The 10,713-nt window shown below is 39.8% G+C and overlaps 1 pseudogene; it reads left to right on the forward strand.

The window, feature by feature from the left end:
* The first annotated feature begins 8,186 nt into the window (after positions 1 to 8,186).
* Positions 8,187 to 9,117, forward strand: LOC103257286 (annotated as a pseudogene).
* The last annotated feature ends 1,596 nt before the right edge of the window (positions 9,118 to 10,713 follow it).

The following is a 10,713-nucleotide window of genomic DNA, read 5'->3' on the forward strand; positions in this document are numbered from 1 at the left end:
GTAGAGATGAGGTCTTGCTGCCCAGGTGGGTCTCGAACCCGCGGGCTCAGGCAATCCACTCACCTTAGCCTCCCAAAGGCACGGGATTACAGGCTGAGACACCGAGCCTGGCTCACTTTCTTTTTTTAATACTTTTTTTTGAGTTGGAGTCTCATGCTGTCACACAGGCTGGAGTGCAGTGACATGCACATGGCCACTGCAACCTTGACCTGCTGGGCTCAGGCAATTCTTCCACTTCAGACTTCCAAATAACTGGAATTACAGGCATGCACCACCACGCCTGGCTGATTTTTTAATTTATTGTAGAGACGAGGTCTCACCAAGTTGCCCAGACTGGACTTGAACCCGTGGACTCAGGCAATTCTCTCACCTTGGCTTCCCAAAGTGCTGGGTGTGAGCCACCAGGTGAGCCACCAGGTGAGCCACCCTCCCCAGCTGCCCACTTTCTAATAGGGTTGTTTTTTTCCTGTTAATTTATTTAAGTTCCTTTTTAAATCCTGGATGTTAAGGCTTTGTTGGATGCATAGCTCTCACAAATATTTTTTTCACATTCTATGGGTTCTCTCTTTACACTCTTGAAGATTTCTTTTGCTGCACAAAAAACATTTTAGTTTGATAAGGTGCCACCTGAGGACTTGGCCGTTAATTCATTGCCTACTCTGAGGTCCAGAAGGGTCTTCCCTAGATTCTTCTAAGATTCTTATAGCTTGAGGTTTCATATTTAAGCCCTGGATCCATTTTGAGCTAATTTTTGTATAGGGTGATAGTAAGGGCCCAGTTTCATTCTTCTGCATGTGATCAGTTTCCCCAGCACCATTTGTTAAATATGGTTTCCTATCCCTAGTGTTTGTTTTGTTGGCTTTGTTGAAGATGAGTTGGTGCAGATCCATGCTTTTCTTTTTTTAATTATAAAGATGTGGGGTACAATTTAGGATTAGATATACAAACATTGATTATGCAGGTACCCTTCTGGATGAGTTGTACCCCTCCCTCCCTTGGTAGTTTCCCTCAACTGCCAATCCCATCCCCCCTCCCCTGGCAGTTTCCCGCTACTGCCAATCCCTTTCTTATAGTATTATAATTGTTCAAGGTCCACTTATGAATGAGAACATATGGTACTCCGTTCTTTGTTTCTGTGATAGATCACCGAATATGATTGATTCTAAATCCATTCAAGTTGCTGCAAAGTCCATATGTTTGTCCTTCTTTATGGCTGCATAATATTCCATTGTGTATATGTGCCACATTTTTTAAATCCAGTCCAGTTTCAATGGGCAACGTCATTGGTTCCATGTTTTTGCTATTGTGAATAGAGCTGCAACAAACATACTATGCGGGGATCTGTTTTATAAAATGATTTGAGTTCCTCCAGGTATATTTGCAATAGGGGAATTGCTGGGTCATATGGAAGGTCAGTTTCTAGTTCTTTCAGAAACCACCACACTGTCTTCCAAAGAGTTTGCACTAGTTTGCATTCACACCAGCTGTGTAGAAGCAGTCCTTTTTCTCCCTTTCCTTGCCAGCATTTTTTGTTGTTTGTTTTATTTATGATGGCCATTCTTACTGGGGTTAGGTGGTATCCCAATGTGGTTTTGATTTGCATTTCTTTGATGATGAGTGAGGCTGAGCACTTTTTCATGTGTCTGTTGACTGCCTGTACATCTTCTTTTGAGATTCATGTCTTTTGCCCACTTTTTTGTTTTTTTCCTTTTGGTGTGTTTGAGTTCCTTGTAGATCCTAGGAACTCAAGGAACTCATTATCCTAATGAGATAATCAGATACTCAGTTGGTAGATATTTTTTCCCCATTCTCTGGGCTGTCTCCCTGCTCTTGATGGTTTCTGTTGCTTTGCAGAAGCTTGTTAGTTTGATGAGGTCCCACTTGTCTATCTTATTTCTTAAGTTACAGGTGTTTGGGGTTCTGAATATGAACTGGTTGCCAGTTCCAACTTCCATAAAAGTGTGCCTGTTGGGAGCCAGCCACGGAGGCCCACTGAGTGTTAGGTATCAGGGAGGGCCGTGGACCCTGAGACCACTAGAAGGCATTCGGGAGCCGTTGACCCCATTTCCTCCTCCTTTTACCATATAGCACAAGTAACCTAAAGGAACTCTGCTGACCTAAACTGAAAGCTCTGTGACTGTGACAGGCATGGCTCACTCCAGAAACTCATTGTTCCTGTTTCCCATGAACTGCAGTTTCGGCTTAGGTATTAGATATAATTCAAACTCAGGTCACATTTAGGAGCCTTTTATATGGTACAAGCTTCTTTATAAGATTTAAAAGTATATTTGTAGAATTAGTATATACTTATGGAGAGCTGTTTTCAGCTTTAGATGGTATAGATGATTATCTAGAGTTACCAGAAATGACCCAGCATGAACTTTGGGCTGGGCCACATTCCTGAGGGCCCAGCGCATACTTTGGACTGGGCTGTATTCTTTTAGAATTGGTTTAAGCTATAATTAAGAGCTTCCATAACAATTGTGTAAGTAGTACTAGGATAGAATAGAAAGGTAATAAGATTTAAGTTAGTCATCGTGGGTGTTATGTACGCATGAGCTTTATAAGTTATTGATTATTAGAACATCATGATGCTAGTAGGGATTGTTGCATTGCTTTTGAGGAACATTAACTAGCATAGGGGAAAAATAAGACAATTTTGCAGTTTGTCCTTCCTCGTATCTGAGAAAACAACTGGTGGGTGGAGGATGCCCCTCCTGCACTTGGCTATGTGTTCACGTGAAAGACTTGTGAGACTGTCTGTGTAAAATTTGGGGATAAATACCTGCTGTAACTTCCAATAAATGGCTTCTGCACTAGACAGAGTCCAGTCTCTTTCTTTCTCCCCCATCTCTCTCTCTCTCTCTCTCCTTCTTTCTCTTTATTTCTCCAGAATAATTGCCAATACCACCACACCTTCCAGGGACCCTCTAAATCTCTCTGCAGGGCTTGGCCTCCCGCAGTGCCTGCATTTTCTAAGATTATTATGGTTTGAGGTTTTACATTTAGTTCTTTGATCCATTCAGAGTTAATTTTTGTGCATGGTGATAGGTAGGGGTCCTGTTTCAATCTTCTGCATGTGATGAGCCAGTTTTCCCGCACCATTTACTGAATAGGTTCTCCTCTCCCCAGTGGTGGTTATTGGAGGCTTTGTCAAAGATGAGTTGGTTGAAAAATTGAGGCTTTGCTTCGGAATCTCTATACTGTTCCATTGGTTTATGTGCCTGTTCTTATATCAATACCAGGCTGTTTTGATTACTGTAGCCTTATAGTAAAGTTTGAAGTCTGGAAGTGTGATGCCTCCTACTTTGTTTCTTTTGCTAAGGATTGTTTTGGTTATTCGTGGTCATTCATGTTTCCATATGAATATCTATATTGTCGTTTCCAGGTCTGAGAAGAATGATGCTGGTAATTTAATAGATATTGCATTGAATCTATAGATTGCCTTTTTTTAGGATGGACATTTTAACAATGTTGATTCTTCCTATCCATGAGTATGGCATATCTTTCCATTTGTTTGTATCTTCTTGGATTTCTTTGAGTAGTGTTTTGTAGTTCTTATTGTAAAGGTCTTTCACTTCTCTGGTTAGGAAGATGCTGCGGTATTTCATTTGTGTGTGTGTGGCTTTTGTGAATGGGATTGTGCTTTTAATTTGGGTCCCTGCCTGCTGTGTTGTTGTATAGGAATGAAACTGTCTTTTGCACATTTATTTTGTACCCTGAGACTTTGCCAAAGTCCTTTATCAGTACAAGCAGGTTTTTGACAGATTCTCTTGGATGTTCAAGGTATAGGATCATATCATCAGCAAAGAGGGACAACTTGACTTCCTCTTTTCCTATTTGGATACTCCTGATTTTCTTCTCTTGTCTAATTGCCCAAGCTAGAACTTCCAACACCATGTTGAACAAGAGAGGTGAAAATGGGCAGCCTTGTCTTGTTCCAGTTTTCAGGGAAAATGTTTCCTGTTTCTGTCCATTTAGCAATATATTAGCTGTGGGTTTATTGTGGTTGGCACTTACTATTTTGTGGTATATTCCTTCTATACCTAGGTGTTTGAGGGTTTTTATCAAGAAGGGATGCTGGATTTTATCAAAAGCTTTTTCTGCATCTAATGAGATAATCATGTGGTTCTTGTTTTTACATCTGTTGATGTATTTAATGACATTTATGGTCTTATGAATGTTGAACCAGCCCTGAATCCTGGGGATGAAGCCTACTTGGTCATGGTGGATGATTTTTGAGATGTGTTTTTGGATCCAGTTTGCTAGAATTTTGTTGAGGATTTTTGCATCTATGTTCCTAAGTGATATTGGCCAGTAGTTCTCTCTTTTTGTTGGATCTTTACCCAATTTGAGTATCAGTGTGATGTTAGCTTTGCAAAATGATTTAGGGAGAATTACTTCTTTCTCAATTGCCTGGAATACTTTCAGTAGGATTGGTATCAGCTCCTCCGTGTACATTTTGTAGAATTCTGCTGGAAAGCCATCCAGTCCAGGGCTTTTTCTTTCTTTTTTTTTTTTTTTGTAGGTAGTTTTTGTGTGGCAGAGTCAATTTTCTGGGTTGTTATTGATCTATTTAGTGTATCAGTCTCTTCTAATTTCAGCCTCCATTTCATTTAGGTTATCAAGTTTGTTTCCATATAGGTATACATAGTAATCTCTAATAATCTTTTCTATTTCTTTGGGTTGAGTTGTGATTTGATCTTTTGTATTTCTGATTATGTTTATTTTGGTGATGTGGATTCTTCTGCTAAAGTTGGGGTTTTGGTGGTCTTCTCTTTCCAGCTCCCTTAGGTGATTTGTTAGGCTGCTAACTTGTGATCTTTCCATTTTCTTGATGTGTACTTGTAGAGATATAAATTCCCCTCTGAGAACTGTTTTCATGGCATCCTAGAGATGTTGGTAATATGTTTCTTCTTTTTCATTTGTTTCCAGGAATCTTTTAATTTCTGCTTTGATTTCAGTGTTGACCCAGTAGTTGTTCAGGATCATGCTGTTTAGTCATCATGTCTTTGTGGACTTAGGGGAAATTTTATTGATGTTGATATTTATTTTTATTCCACTGTGGTTTGAGAATGTGCATGACAAGATTTCAACCTTATGGAATTTGTTTATGCTTCATTTATGGCCAAGGATGTGATCAATCTTGGAATACATTCCATGTGGTGATGAGTAGAATGTATATTCTGTGGTTGTTGGGTGGAATAATCTGTACATATCTATTATGTCCATTTGGTCGAGTGTGAAGTTAATGTTCTGGATCTCCTTGTTGATCTTTTGCCTCGATGATCTATCTAGGACTGTTAGTGGAATATTCAAGTCCCCTGCTATATTAGTGTCAGAGTCAATATCTTTTATAGTTTACTTAGTAGTTGCTTTATAAAGGCTGGTGCTCTTGTGTTGGGTGCATATATGTTTAGGATGGATATTTCTTGTTGATGGATTGAACCTTTTATCATTATATAGTGTCCTTTTGCATCTTTTTACATTTTTGATAGCTTAAAGTTGTTTCGTCTGATATTAAGATCGCAACTCCTGCCTTCTCTTGTGATCCATTTGCCTGGAAATTCATTTTCCATCCTTTAAATTTGAGTCTCTGTGTGTCCATTGTAGTGAGATGAGTCTCCTGGATGCAGCAAATAATTGGGTCATGGTTTCTTATCCAGTTTGCCATTCTGTGTCTTCTCAGTGGTGCATTTAGTCCATTCACATTCAGGCTGATAATTGAAATATGTTTGTTTATCTCTGTCATGAGGTTCTTATAAAATTTTTTCTTTGTTTGCTTGTTTTATTTTGGCTTTGGGGTTGATGTATGTGTGTGTTGTCAAGTTTCTTGTTACGCTGTATTCTCTGTTGAGTCTGTGCTCTGCTGTTCTCTTGGGATGTGTGTGGTCACTCTTTTTTTTTTCTTTCTTCTGTGCTTAATACCTTTTTAAGTGTCTCCTGTAGAGCCGGTCTGGAAGCTGCATAATCTCTTAGGGATGTCTGGGAAGGATTATAATTTTCCATCACTGATGAAGCTCAGCTTGACTGGATAGGAAATTCTTGGTTGAAATTGTTTATCTTTGAGGACTTTGAATATAGGGCTCCAGTCTCTTCTTGCTTGTAGTGTTTCTGTCAATAGGTCTGCTGCTCTTCTGATTGGTTTTCCCTGGAAGGTAGTCTGAATTTCTCTCTTACTGCCTTTAGGATTCTTTCTTTTTTGCCTACTTTGTGTAGGTGAATTATTATGTGTCAAGGGATTGGTCTTCTCATTTGATGTCTTGTGGAGGTTCTCTCTATATCTCTTGTACTTGACTGGTCACACCTCTGGTGAGATGGGGAAAGTTTTCTTGGATTATCTATTGGAATACTTGCTCCAAATTTTTCTCCATTTCCCTTTCTTCTTCTGGGATACCAATCAGGCATAGGTTCAGCCTCTTGATATAATTGCACATCTCTTGTAGGCTTTGTTCTGTCTTTCTGAGTCTTCTTTCTATGTTTTTTACAGATTGGGTTAATTCCATGTTCTGGTCTTCAAGTTATGAGTTTCTTTCTTCAGCTAGATTAATTCTGCAAACCATTGGAGCAGGGGTTCAAGTAAAGGGACCCAGTCTAGTAGCATAGTATATGAAAATGGAGAAGGCACTTGGATTCAAATCATCATTATTCTACTTGTCTACGATTACCTCATTCATCTTCTATTTTATTCACAAAAATATCAGGCTAAAATCTTCCTTTCTGGCTTTGTGTGAGGATGAGATCAGATTAAAAATGTAAAACCTCCCTATCCCTACCAGAATAAATCCTGCAATAGAGAACATGTGGTATAATTGTCCAAGACTTGACCCATCCAAACCCCTTACCAAACCCATTTGCCTCATCCCTATATCCATCCGCATGTAGAGATACAGGTGGGACTCTGGGAGGTGACACCAACTTTCTCTTGATTGAGTTTATCCTTTGGACTCAGAGACAAGAGACAGAACTATCTCCTGGTATGCTTTTCTCCTAACTCACAGGATTGGTTGGGTTGGGAGGGGAGTAGACAATAACAAAATATATGCAGCAATAGATGATGGAGGGGGTTGTCTTTTCCCTCTGTCTCTCAGTCAGGTCATTAGCCTGACACACACCTCAACCCTGGGCTCACATGGGTCATCATCATTATCTAGTACAGAACATAAAACAGCTCTAGTTCATGTTTTCAATTTCTATCATTTATTTCAATTTTTTCCTTTTATTGGAGAATGCAGTTTGCTTGATTTAAGGGTATTGTGAATGTAGAGATGGTGAAGTAGGTTCACTGTGCACTGGTATCAATCCCAGGCTGGCAGGACACTAAACAACTCATGCATCACACTCTGGGCCATGCCAACTTCCACAGGGAGAGAACACTCACACGCAAGTTACATAAAGCAGGGTTACCACTTAAAAATAAGCAACACAAAACAACAGAAGCCTAGGTTTCATGGCAAGCCAGTCATCCAAGTCTCAGGAAAGCTGCCCAGGGCAGATGGATTCACCCCATGTGCTTCTCATCAGAGGGGATTGAAAAAGGATTTATACCCTGAAGACACATGACCCACTGAGCTAAAGCATTGTAGGATAGTCAGTTCTATGAAGGACAGGAACACAGCCTGGATGTTCTGAACAGTTTCTTCATATCTCTGGATATAGTTATCTTAGTCCATTTGAGTTGCTGTAAAGGAATACCTGAAACTAAGTAATTTATGAAGAAAAAGTGTTTACATATTCACAGTATAAGAAACATGATGACAACATGTGCTTCTGACAAGGGCCTCAGGCAGTTTCCACTCATGGCAGAAGAGAAGTGGAGTCAACATCTGCAGAGATCAGAGAGATGATATGCAAGAAGGGAGGAAGGTGCCAAGTTTGTTTTAACAACCATCTTTCCAAGAAAATAATGGAGAGAACTTGGTCGCCTCCCCTCATAAAGGGCATTAATCTATTCATGAGGGATTAATTCCTTTGTCCTCTTTGCAGTCTCCACCTCCAACACTGAGGATCAAATTTCACTGTGAGGTTTCCATGAGCCAAACACCCAAATGACAGAAGTTGTATTCCCAGGATACTCTACAGTTGTCCTGAAAACTAATATAGAGAAAGTGGAATAAACCAGAGTCCCTTGTCTTCTGGGAAGGTGTCCAAAGGGATAGTATATGTAATCGCCTGGAAAAAGACAAATGAGGGTCACCCATGAAGAAAGATGCTATGATTTGCTTCTTATTGGATGCACATCTTCCTCTAGAGAAGCCCGGTACCTGCAAGTTCTGACAGGGATCTCAGAGGCCATCATCCTCTTTGGCATCCTCCTTTTCTTCCTCATTTGTCACTGGTGCTCTGCCAAAAAGGGTAAGTAAGTCTTAGGAATAAGAGGCCAGAGATTATCGTGTAGCATGATGTGTGGAGTGGGAGTGTTGGGGTGTGTTCTTGTTGAAACAATGATACCTTACCCAAGGCAGAACCAAAGAAGTAAGGTTTTCCCAAGAAAACCCTACCCCTGCCCTAAGTGCACAAGCTATTGACTAATTCTTCATTATATCCTCATGCCCAGTGCAGCCACAAATATATAGAAGAATCTATGAAAGAAAGGAAGTAAGAGACTAAATCAAGTGATGGAAATTGGGAGCTGTTCATGAGATGGGTTTCTCAAGTTAAAGAGGTAGAATACCTGACTCCACTTTTTGGTCACTGTGTCATCTCAGGCACACACTGTATCTCTCTGTGTGTTTGTATGTTTGTAAAGTCAGGACACAGTAGTGCCCTCCCAAGTGTTTTACTGACTTCTATCTCCTACAGATGCTGCTATAATTGACTGAGAGCCTGAAGTAGACAGAAAAGTCAACAGGGAGGTAGATCCTCCTCACCCAGCATCTTTAATAAATAGTCTATAATAAATTTCTAATAGTCCCCTAGAATGTGTGTACTCAACCTCACTCAACATTCCCCTCTTTCCAGAACTGTAATGAAGGAGACCCACAGGAGGTGACATACACACAGTTGGATCATTGGATTTTCACATGGAAAAAAATTACTCTCACTTCAAAAGGCTCAATGAACCCTTGGCATATACCAGTGTGTACACAGAACTTGCAAAATGTTAAGCTTCAATAAGAAGTTATTTCCCATCTCGTGTGCACACACAGAATAACCTGAACAGTGTCTTCTGTGGAAGCCATACCCCTTTCTCAAACCCAAGTTGACAGCACAAATGTAACAGCAGCTAGAATCTGAAGACATAAACCATCTTTAAGGTCTCCCTTCTTCATTTTGACATTAATCTGATCATGATTTCTCTTGCTGTCAGATTTCTATGGTACTATTTTCTTTTTTTTTTTTTTTTGAGTTGGAATCTCACTCTGTCACCCAGACTGGCCACCCGGGAGTGGCCACTGCAGCCTCGACCTGCTGGGTTCCAGCGATCCTTCCACCCCAGCCTTCTAAGTAGCTGGAATTACAGGCACACGCTACCACGCCTGACTGATTTTTTTTTTATTTATTGTAGAGATGAGGTCTCGTTACCCAGGCCGGTCTCGAACCCGCGGGCTCAGGTAATCCACTCACCTCAGCCTCCCAAAGGTGCGGGATTACAGACTGAGCCACCAAGTCTGGCTAGCAGTACTATTTTCTATTGAAGAGAAAATAAAAGCCTTTGATTAGTCCACACTTCTCTCTTTCACTACATCCCAGATGACCTCTACAACTTAACTGGCTGTGCTCTTTAGTCCTACTTGATGCTACAATCACTCAGAGTAAATCACAATTCTATACATATGAGTGGGTCACTACTAACACTGGACTTAAGCACATGTTGTTCCTGAATGTTGTTTTTCAATCTTCTGTCAACAGGAACATGTCTGTATTTTTCTGTAATATTTCATTGTTGTCCTCACTCTTTCAAGAAATTTTTTCTCACCTTGAGGTTTAGGTAAGATGTCTCTTTGCTTGCCAACATTACACACATTACTGTTAGTATAGACATATTACCCTATATGTTCTCCTTTTCATTCTCATCCCTTGACTGTGACCTTCATGAAGCAGGATGGAGCCTCATATGTCTCTTGGGTGAAGTTTCCTCCAAGATTGTAACACATAGGAAGTTTCTAAGATTACGTGTCAAATGAACAAGTGAGGGTTCTTACTTTCTGTGTACCAGAAAATCTTATAAACCAAGAAGAGACATTTGTAGAGTCATTGTCCTTGTTATTCTTGTCTCCACAGGTCATATACCAAAACATCTCATACACTAAAAATGTACAGTATGTACTCAGTATCCGTGTATTTTGCTTCTGTGGGCCCAACCAACTACAGATCAAAAATACTCAGAAAAGGTCACATATCAAAACATCATCTTGTATACTATAAATGTAAACTCTGTTCTCAATATCTATGGATTTTTTTCTTTCATCGATCCAACTAATTACAAATAAAAAAGACCCAGAAAAAAAATAATCCACAAAATTTCAAAAAGCAAAATTCAAATTTTCCATGCACCAAGTATGGTTTTTTCCCCTTTTTTGATGTTCATAACTGTGGGGGGAATACAACCAAGTACTACATAGAATCTACAAGAATGAAGTTATATATAGTCATTGCATCAAGTATTATATAAAAATCTAGAAGTGACTTAAAGGATTTGTGTAGGTTATATGCAAATACTGCACCATTTTATATAAAACAAATTTGAGCATCTGAAGGTTTTGGTATCTG

Source organism: Carlito syrichta, unplaced genomic scaffold, assembly GCF_000164805.1.
Source record: "Carlito syrichta isolate Samal-C Ts95f unplaced genomic scaffold, Tarsius_syrichta-2.0.1 Scaffold301633, whole genome shotgun sequence".
Lineage (NCBI taxonomy): Eukaryota > Metazoa > Chordata > Mammalia > Primates > Tarsiidae > Carlito > Carlito syrichta.